This window comes from Marmota flaviventris, chromosome 10, assembly GCF_047511675.1.
Source record: "Marmota flaviventris isolate mMarFla1 chromosome 10, mMarFla1.hap1, whole genome shotgun sequence".
Lineage (NCBI taxonomy): Eukaryota > Metazoa > Chordata > Mammalia > Rodentia > Sciuridae > Marmota > Marmota flaviventris.
In genome coordinates this window covers 44504273-44515770 of record NC_092507.1, presented here as the reverse complement: position 1 = coordinate 44515770, position 11498 = coordinate 44504273, and positions in this window count along the sequence as shown.

Here is an 11498-nt window from a genome sequence, read left to right as displayed (position 1 = left end):
AGTAGAGGTGGGGTTTTCCTTGTGCCTCCCAACTATCCTTCAGAGCAGGGATTAAACATTTTTAGAAAAGGACCACTTTAGAAATACTTTAACCTTTGCAAGCCGTATAATGTCTCTGTTACATAGTTCTCTTTTCTTTACTTTCCTTTATAAATATAAGAAAGTTAGTATTTACAGCTTTCAGTACAATAACAGCCTATGGGCCATGGGTTGCTTGTTCCTGCTCCATAGAGCTACCCACCCTAGCATTTCAGGCAGCGTAACTCCCTGGTGGCAATCTGCATATTATTCCTACACTTCCAGCTATACCAAGAGCCTGTAGGGATCTCCTTGACCCTCTTCTCCAAGTCTTTACAAAGGGTGTTTAGGATTCAAAATTCCGTAGTGGAGCATCTGAGTTCTGTTTGAAGTCTACAGTGTACTTCAGCAGTTGCTCTTGACCAGATATTACAGAGTCCATTCCCTCTAAATTGGTCTCCATGTTTCTAAACTTTTAGTTTTCCAACATTGATAAGCAACGGCTTTTAGGTCTGATAAGACCCAGTTTTAGAATTCCCATTTCATGCTGTGTTTCCATCCTCACCCATGGTGCCTAGGCTTGCTCTGACTGTGACCTGGTAATTCATGTTGGAGTTTTCCAGCTTCTTTGTTGAGAATGGAAAACCCATTCAGACTGGTAAGTCCATGCAGGGGTCCTCACTCCAGCTTCCCAAAGTGATCTGAGTCTTGGAATCCATTCTTCTCTTATCCAAAGTGAGCACTGAAACTTCAGTCTCCGTAACTTATGTTGAGGTTAATCCCTTCAGGAGAAATTCAGCTTTAGCTTCCACTGGGTTTTCTCTAAATTTTTGGCATAGGAGATATCTTGTCCCTGCTTTGTGGTTGGGTGATATATTTTTAAAAAGATTTTATTTAGAATTTCTATGAGTTTGAACTGTGGAAGCAGTAATGTTAACATGTTCTTAATCTACCCTCTTGACCTCAAAGACTGGTGTTCACATCTGTGAAGTAGGAGGGATGTGTTTAATGATTCCCAGAGTCCCTTCAAGAACTCTGCTTGCTCTAAGTCGCTACATCTAGGCACATTGTGTTTATATATAAATATTGCTGCCAACACTCAGACACATGTGCTGGCCTGTTGGTTATTTATCATTGAAGGAGGACCATTAGTAGGAAGTTAAGCCAACTCACATTTAATATTTGGCAATGGAAAGGAATAAATGTGGGCAATATGTTGCTTCAAATGATTAGATTCATCATGTTATGAGTGCTAATGAATCCTCAAACCCACTCCCCATCATCTATTGTTTACAGTGATCCTATTCATTTGGGGAAGGCAGAAAAGTATTAAATAACATAAAACAAATGACACTTCATACCTGGATTCTCTGTTTCCCAAGTGTAGTGACCTAAAAGGAAACGGATGAGAGGCTGTCTGTAACAGAAGTCTGAGCTTCCACACAGTGCTCATATTCTCAGTTGAGAGTTAACCCTTTATTGATTGATTCATTGATTGATTGGTTTTTTGTGTGTGTATGGTGCTGGGGATTGGACCCAGAGCCTTGTGCATATGAGGCAAGCACTCTACCAACTGAGCTATATCCCCACCCCCAAGAATTAACCCTTTAATTCATTCATTGATTCACTATTTCTTAACTCTGTGCCCACCATGTGCCAGGCATTAAACTTTGGTCTAGGAAGATTAGAGTTCTTGAGTTACATCCTGCTCCTCACAGAGCATATGTTTCACAAGGACATGAAAAATAAGCTGAGACAAAAGGTTAAATAAAGGGTCCCAGGGAACTGTATTAAGGGAGAGTGCAACAGATTTAGGAGAAAGTGATTTCCAGAAGAAAGTGAACCTGTACAGGTAGAATTCAGACTTAAATCTGAAGTCTGACTGTGGGCCAGGCGAAATATCTCTAAGCATGTAGGAAGACTGGTAGGCGGCCTAGAGAACACAGGGGAAAGGGTGGCCTAACAGGGTCTCAGGAATACCAGCTCTCAGAGGGTTTCATGAATACTTATTTGGGATTTTATCTCAAAGGTGATGGGGAAGACATTGGTGAGTCTAAGTCAAGGTGTGATATTAGATCAAAAGGTCACTCAAGCTCTATTGTAGGGAGTGGGAATAGGAAGTTCAATTCCAAGGCCTCTATGGTGGTTCAGGGGGTAAAGGGTTACGTCATGACTGAGGGTAGTGTCAGTAGGAGGAAAAGAAGTGGATAGATGGATAGATTTTTAGGTGGTAGAATGTACACAACTTGGAGCTTGCTTCAATGTGAGATTTGAAAGAGAAGGGAGGACTTGAATCAGTGTTTTGAGTCACTGTGTAAATGATGGTTCCATTTACTAGGAAAGGGCTGCTGCAGACACAGAGAAAGAACAAGGGAAGAAATGGAGAGAAAGGGAGAGGAAGGGAGAGGAGAAGAGGAGAGGAGTTGAAGACACCTGGTTTTAAATGCTACATTCCTGCTATGTGCACAAATGACTTAAAATTTCTGAGCCTTAATTTTCTCATCTATGAAATGAAGATATCTTCCTTTAATGTAGTGTTAATGCTCAAAGAGTTTTAAATGCATGATCATTTCATAAAGTAGGTGCTCAGTAAATGAGGTTCCTTATTCTGCCTCATCAGTCTAAACTGACAAATTGTTGATACTTGAAGTGTTATTGAGTGATAGGAATTCAAGCCTGCATATCAGAGAGCTGGAGCTATCTTTATCAATAAGTTGCTGCATGACACTGGGTGAGTGACAGCTCCTTTGAGTGCCTCAAGGTCTATGTGGTGAAGAATCAGTTTAGATGAATTCTCTAAACTCCCTCCCGGTTCAATAAGCAAATGATATTACAGCCAGAAAGTCTACGGGTCTCAGAGTGTGTCCTGACGTTGTAGCAGTCCTCTGGAGAAATATCTTGTGGGTACAGGATCACCAGGAGTGGTAAAGGCACAGAGACATCTCCTGTTTCAGCTTTACTCAGGACAGCATGAGTTCCCATCTCAGAAGCAGCCTTCCTTTATGACAGAAGCCACAGCCAATTACTTTGCTGTACTCACATTTCACTCCCCTTGTTAGATCTCAATGGTGAGAGATATGTGTACTGGTTTCTTAAAACCAGCATCTTCATGGAATAGGAGTGTCTGCGAGAGAACCACACATGAAAACGGAGAATGCCACAAAGCTATATTTTCGGGACAGTACGGAGAAGAAAGAATCTGTTTTTCATTACAGACAAGAATGTTTTCCTAGATGGTAGGCAGACCCAAGTGTAGTATTCTAGAATGAGGGGGTTCATGTCTCCAGTGTCTGCTGTCCTGGTCAGACCACAAACAAGGGATCATGTTTGAGAGCTGTCATGTGTAAAAACCTCAGGCTCTGGAATCAGACAGTCATGAGTTCAAAATATGATGCTATTTTTTTTTTCACTATGTAACTCTGGAAAAGTAATTTAACTAGTAAGCCTCTTTGAAACAGAGGAAATAATCACAATGCCTTCCCCATAGGTTTCTTGTAAGAATCAAAAAAGAGCATGGGGGCAAAAGAATTAATGTAGTGTTTGGCAAATAATTCTGCTGCTGTTAATAACTGAGATTTGAGCCACTTGATTCAAGAACGTGTCCTGTGTGGAACCATTGTATTAACCGAAGTTATTTAACTGACAGAAGAGAATGTGTAGGGTTTGATTATAGGTTTTAAAAGACTAAAGAGCTCCATTATAGAGAAGAGTAGTCTTCTACCAGATGGAGAATGGGATTAGTTAGCTTTTAATGTCCCTTTTGAGTGTGAGATTGAGTGTGAGAGTCCAGAAATAAGTTGCTTTCTTTGTCTTTCATGTGGTTTGTAATTGCAGAATGCAAGCTATTTTTGTCAAGATAGAAATGTAGGTAGGTAGGTAGGTAGGTAAGTAGGTAGGTAGGTAGGTAGATACAGTCTTTGCTTTGAAAGTGCTCATAGATAAACCTGGTATCACATATAGCACTAAGAGGAGAGTCAGGAGACCTGGTTTCTGTCTTCAAATCCACGTTTTCATGTTTTGTGCAAGTCACTTATCTTCCTTAAGTCTGTTTCCCCCTCTATAGACTGGGGCTCATGTTGGCCTTAAAACTTACTTATTTTAAGAATCAGGTGAAATGGTAAATGTGGGGAGCAAATCCAAGTTTGATTTAATGATCAAGTGTTAGGTACTAAGTGAGACTTGGTTTTCAGAGTTATTGCTAAGACATGAAGATGAGAACAAAATTCTTGTGTCTTGCACCCACTGCAGGTAAAAAAAAAGTGCCAAATTTGGGAGCTAAAAGCCTTCTAAGAGGACACCATCAGTGTCCTTCCCAATTCCAAAGTAGAGGAGGACCAAGGGAAAGAATTGGCATCACACTTCAGGGAAATGCTAACCTCTCCCTTTGCCTCAATGAGGTGCTTTCCCCTTCCTGAGCTACAGGGGCAAGGACCCAATAAAAGTGCTCCTAAAGGTTGAATATGCTCAACTAGTGCCCCTTCCACTAAGCTGGGAGCTGCTCCTCTGGAAGTTGCTTACATAGTGAATCAGCAGAGTGCCCTCTGCTGCCAGGGTGTGGAGAGTGGGGGAGCATGGTGGTGGAGCAGGAGGCCAGAGAGCCATCAGCAAGGACAGGTGAATTCCCCTTCCTCAGGGAGGGGCGGGGCTTGAGCTGTCTTGATGGCATCACTGTGGCAGGATACTTAGTAAGTAGGGGTACCCTAGAAGCAACAGACCATGACCAGGATACCCTCAGTGAAGCTTTGATGGGAAAAGAAGTGGTCAAATGTGAGCCAGTAATTTCTAGTTGGGATGCTTCTTGGAGAAGGCCCCATAAGAATCCTTTGGAGAACCAAGAAAAGCACCCCACGTAAAACCACAACTTGGAAATGATTTTTGCCTACTAAAAAGGAACCAGTGGCCAGACAGTGTTAGAGAAACACCATAATCCAGCCAAAAGAAGCCGCAACCTCACATAGAACAGGCACCTAAGAGCAAGAGCACATTTTTTTCTTCTACCTTCATGCCCCTGCTAATCTCAGAGGGGAAGCCATTACCATATTCCAAAAAGGGACAGCCCTTGCATTTTCTCCTTCTCCAAAGCCCTGCCTATAAAGAATTCCTGGATTTTCCCAAGGTCATGAAGCATTAATATAATGGTTTGGATGAAATAGGTACTAGATAATTATTTGTTGAATAGCAGAATGGGAAGTAGCAAAGCCATATGTGTCTGGATCCAAAGCTGCTCCCCTATTTTCCCTACAGGATGTTGCATCTGAACCAATTTCCTATAGGATCTGCCAGATTCTACCAGAGATGGTCCCAGCATAAGAGCAAAGAGTAGCCTGCACCCTAGGTCAGATCTGCCTGAGCTGGTGGGGCTTGCACATGGTGGTTTGTATAAACAAAGTTTATCTAAGGCGATACAAGCAGGGTAGAGCTCAGCACCTGGGAGAGTTCCAAGGCGATGCTTCTGCTTCAAAAGTCCTTGTGGTCCTTGATTTATGTTGATGGCATTCCTACAAGCTGCAATGGGCATGTTACAGTTGCAGAGTTTCCAAATTCTGCCAAGAAGCCTGCAATTTAAATAACCAGACTGATTCTTACTGGACAGCTACGAAAACTGAGGCTCAGGAAGCCAGAATAACTTGTGTTAATTAGTGCAAGAGCTGGAATTCCAATGTTTTTCTACTATGAAAGCCCAGTCACTTTACACTAGGCTTTTACTAAGTTGTGACTTACCCAATCAGCCACACTCTGGGGTTGAATTTCCTGTCTTCATAAGAATCCTTGACATTCCTACTATATGTGTTTCCTTAGGACATATATATGACTATTGTTGTTGTTGCTGCTGCTGTTGCTGCTGCTGCTACTGTTACTGTCTGAAGGAAAGCGTTTTCATCCATGTAAGGACCTGAATCTCTCTCAGAAGGGAATCAGCCTCTTCTGGATGCTAGGGATCTTGCCAATGGACATGATGATTTTGAAGTAAGACTGTCCCTTTTACTGCAAGACTTCAACTGCAGTTCTCTAGATATTTGGGCTGGAAATATAAAGGTGCCCTTTCCACATACTTTGTACCTCCTGGCTGCCAGTTTTGCATATTTTTTTCTTACTGGAAACACAACCACACTATCCAGTATGTCCAGCTCTAAATAACAGGACATTAAGCTATCCTATCAGGGATAGCTAACTTATTAACCACCCTCCTTCCTTTTCTCCTCCATTTACTTACATTATTGTCTTCATGAAGCAAATCATCCATTTGTATTCAAGTGTTTTTCTCAGGGTCTGCTTCTGGGAGAACAGACTAGGAAAGATTCATAGATTTGTATTCAACACATGTTTTAATGGGGACATGTCTAAATTTCACTCAAGGTACAACAGTTGGTTCACATAGCATGAAAAATAACAATATAAATGTCTTATAGTGGGGCTGGGGATGTGGCTCAAGCGGTAGCGTGCTCTCCTGGCATGCGTGCGGCCCGGGTTCAATCCTCAGCACCACATACAAACAAAGATGTTGTGTCCGCCGAAAACTAAAAAAATAAATATTAAAAAATTCTCTCTCTCTCTCTCTCTCTCTCTCTCTCTCTCTCTCTCTCTCTCTCTCAAAATGTCTTCTATTATTTCTGCCTAGAGAATATACAAAAGAAAATGTGGGCTAGGTTTTTTTGACCCCCACTTGGATTTGAAAAATCCAATCTCCTAAGTCTTAAAGCCATTTTGCCATTGATGACCCCAGTCTATTGCTCAGATTCTAATACCTCACTTTCTTTCTTTATGTAGGGAGTTTTATGATGATGAGGGAAAGTCCTGGGAGATAAAAACCTCAAAAGTATCTGGTTTCTATTAAAAGCAAGACCATAGGATTAGATGTTTCTTAATGCAGAATTATGAAATGCACAACACCAGATGTAGCTGCTCATATCTTCTTTCATATTCCTCCTTTCCTATTACTGCTCAGCTTAAAGTTTTTATAGGGAAGAAATACTTCTGTCAGTTGATGTTCCTGAAGTTTAGTTGTGATAACTGTCCACATCTCTTTGGAGACTACATTGTATCTTTAAATCCAGTTCTACTTAACCTCATTAACTGCAAAGAGCATGAGAAAAGTTGAAATCCCACACATGGCAGGGAGAACATGGTATCCATAAGATATGGGGAGAGATAACAGGTTCCTTCAAGCTGGTGGGGTGTTCCAGAGGTTACTAACTTGGGTGAACCAGCCATCTAGGAACTGGGAGTCTTCCCAGGAGTTCTTAACATCACAGAACACCTGGTGCTCAGAGGGATCCAGGGCTAGATGTTGGACTTGAGTCCTAGCAGCAGCTTGATAAAAGCAGTGGTTCCTCACCTGCTTCTATGAAGGAGAGGTGAGGTCCATGAAGGCTCTATAATATTAAAGTAATTACAAAAAGAGAATTAGCCCCAAACTATCCCCTTTAACAGGATAACTTCCTCATCTTTACTTTGAAATGTGACAGCTCTCCAAGCTCAGCAGAAACACTGAGTAGCATGTATATAATTTTTACTAGGGAAAAATATGGTAACAAATGATGAACATAAATGTGATTTAAATATTATTTGTTCATCCTTGTATGTCTCACTAGACACATATTTCTAAAGATCATGTTTCTATCCTTAACTTTGTATTCTCAGCACCCAATGATGGAATTGTAATGTAGTAGACACCGTAGTATTTGTTGATGAATGTTGAATAAGAAACCATTTGTGACCTCAGTATTTAACACAATGTTCTAGCATGCAAACATTTGTTGAACAGATTAATTAAGTATACAAAACATTTCACAATGCAGGAACCTTGCTAGGCAATATATTAAAATGGGCTCATATGTATATTCTTTTATTGTATAAGCAGGAGTGGAACTAACTGCAGAGATGGAAGGAAAAGTGGAGTTTTAACACAGGAAGAATCTGCTAGATTCTAACTATGAAATAGAAGAACAGGACATGAAAACTTTTCTTTTTCCCCTTGCCCCCAAATACCACTCACCCCTGTCATTGATTTCAAATATTTCATAGAAACCAGTAAATGGAAACAGATAGTCACAATACTCCTTATTTTGTAACAATGGAAATAGAGAAGCTAAGCAAACTGGCCCCATTGCTCTGTGAGGCTGGGAATTTGGATTAAGTCCCATCATTTAAAATTCCACTTCAGAGTACCTAGTTTCTTGTTCATGTATTATATTTCTGAAAAGGGTACACACTTGAGAACACTTTCCTAAGAGTTAGCTTCTAGAAGATTCCCAACATTAATGCAGGCCTTATCATGTGGGCTAAGAATATATTTGGGCAATGACAAGTGATTAATTTCTGAAAGAGTTGATACAAGGTTGTTGGAAGAGACAGGAGACAGCATTTTATTCCCACTTCTGTCACCAACCAGCAGTGTGACCTTGGAGATACTTCTAAAACCTCTCCAGTCCTCAATTTCCTTTTTTTCACAAAAAATCAGAAGGTCGTGGAAGTTAACCTCTGAGGTGTGATACTTTGTGTCTCTTTAAGATTCTCCAAGTAAATTGGGGCATACGAAGTCTTGGGAATGCTATCCAAGAACCATCCAGAGAGAAGGTAAGCCAAGTTCATAAGGCATTTAATCCTTAGAAGCAAGACTCAGCCAATAGCCAGACAGGCTGCGATTCCCTGTGCTATGTTTTTCTACATTTGTGCCAAGCCGAAAATGCTAAGTCATTGCTTTTGCTAGAAGGATATTTTCTTATTGCATTCTGAGGATTTGAACAAATATTTTCATTTTGAGGAACGCTTTGAGAACATTTTCAAATTGAAGGTTAGGCTTTCAGGACAAGAGGAGCCTCCAGTCTGCAACATGAAGCTCCCAGGTTTGGACAGAACCTGAGCTTGGAGAAGGGAAGTTGAGCGTCTGCTGTGCTGGACTTGGTTTGATGCAGTTTTTGCTGAAACTGACATGGATCTCGGCTAAGCCCATGGGCACTGTGGTTACCACGGCAGTTCTCTCAGGCAGATATTGCCAAAGCATTTAGCTTCAGCTCATGGCTGGTGACACCCTGAAGCCTATGAGTTGGCCACCAACGTGGAAAACTAGGAGACCTGCTTCCTCCCTCAGCTGCCTTTTGCACAGACGCCTGCCTAAAATTCCATTTCTGAGTCCATATCCCTTTCCTACAACTATGCAGTTTTTGTTTGTTTTTTTTTTTTTAATTGCAGAGAAAAGACCACAGACAAAAACTTCAGATCCCTACTTTAGAACATCTCTTACTGACCACCTGGGAAGCCAACAAACATGAACGAGGCTCCTGTTATTTTTCTGTTTATTCCATGTTTAAGCACTTGCAAATTCTTTCTTTTTCTCATTTCCAGTTAACAGATGAGAAAGATTGAAACTCTAGTTGGAAAATGACTAGAGTTTTTTTTTTTCCACAATGCTGAGCAAAAGCATCATGTTTAAAGCAGCTCCATGTTATACCATGATTCAAAAGCTGTAATTCATCTGGTTGTCACTTCATCACTTAGGCAGCATTTTATTTGGAATGGAAAAAAAAACAAGCTTCATATATTAATGTGTAATCACCACTCATATCAGAAATAATATGTTCCTTAGAGTCTTCCCTGGATGCCCAGGTTGGAGTTTGCTTCTGAGCTATGTTCCTCCTCTGTGCAATGGTTCTCCCAAAGGTCCATGTGTTTAAGGCTTGGTCCTCCAAGGTAATGGGAGGGGATGGTACCTGTGGGAAGTGAGAGGTCTCAGGTCTTTGGAGGTGTGCTCTTAAATGGGATTGTGGGAACCTCGTCTCTTCCTTTTCCTATCTGGCTTTCCTTCTTAACTTGTGATGCGAGAACTTCACTCCATCAGCCACAACTGCCTTCATATACCACCCTCACCAGACGCCCAAAGCAATGGGGTCACTCAGTCACGGACTGGAACCTCCAGAACCATGAGCCAAAATAACCCTTTTCTTTTCATAAGTTACTTGCCTCAGGGAACATAACATACCATGGCAGACTCAACTTTTGTCACTGACCATGACAGATGAAAATTGCATTTCTGTCTCTGGTAGAGAATGTGCATCTGTGTCTCACTCAGGTTTGTGCCCCTCAATTCATTAGAGAGTTTGCTCAGATGCCACTTTCCCAATGAAACTGTGCTATTTAAAGTTTCTGCCTACTTTCACCCCTCACTTTCTTTTCTGTATCCATAACACATATACCTTCTGACACATTTAATTATTTATTTACTTGTTGACTTGGTTTATTTTTATTATCTGCCTGCCTCCTCCAACCAGAGTGTAGACCCTACAAAGGCGGTCTTTCAGGTTCATCAATGTATCTCAAAAATCTGAACTAACTGTCTGGCATACAGTGGGCTCTCAATAAATACTTGCTGAATAAATGAATAGGGAAGCACAAAACCATCTTTAGGGTTTTTCAGGCAAAACTCTAGAAATTCGTTTTCCTGTTGTGGTTAAGGCTGCAAGACTAGATAAAGATAATGTTAGGAAGCACATTTATGAAGTAGAGCAATAATGGCTACCATGTTGTTTTTAATAATATTATTTGTTCTCATTCATTAGACCTGGAATCTGGTACAGAGATTTGACCTAGATAATGTGTAGGAAAAACTATGAGATCAGTGTCTTTGGTTAAGGTATAAGGAGTACAATGATCACTTGCTAAATTCAGAGAACAAAAGGTCAAAGGGGGCTATTGCATGATTTCTTCCAGGAGGAATTAATTGATCTTTTCAAGACTTCCCCAAAAGATACCGAGGGCCGTCATGAGAAGCATGAACACACAGAGCAGCATTTTACATTAATCCCTTTAGATTCTTCAAGGGAAAATTAAAAAAGAGTTTTATAGCCAAATCGTGTTAGGAAACCTTGTATATTTCACAACCCATAGTACCATGATAAAGGATTTGAGATGTCCTGAAATAATTTATTTAAGTTTGTTTAAACTCAGTGTTTTATTTGACCCCAGAAGCTTGTTTTCTTTTCTTTCTTTCTTCTTCTTTTTAACATCTTGTACAAATATGCTTCTTTGGCTTGTGAGATTTTTCTTAAAATCCTCCTTCCTTTCCAACCACTCACATATGGCCTAAATCCCTCTAAATCAGTCCTAACTTCAGACCTGAGCTATCAATGAATTCTAGGGAAATAATATCTCTGGGAAGACCCCAAATCAGAGACATCAAAATCCAGTAATTATTTATTGAAACACTGCTTTATGACGGGCCTCATTAGTCCAAAAGCCAGTCAAAACAAAGAACTTCCTAGTGAATACTGGGAGGCAATTCATATAGAAGCGCCACCATTGTTCAGTAAAGCTTGGTGAAGTGCAGTGCGCAAGAGAGGTGCAGTTAAAATAAACCCGGCTTAAAGATATTTTAGAATCTTAGCACCATGTGATCAGTAAAAAGAGGAAAGAAGGTACTACTGACTAGGAAAGGGACTGGTGAATTTTGGAAAACTGATCTGGCTCTAGAGCTGGAGAAGGAG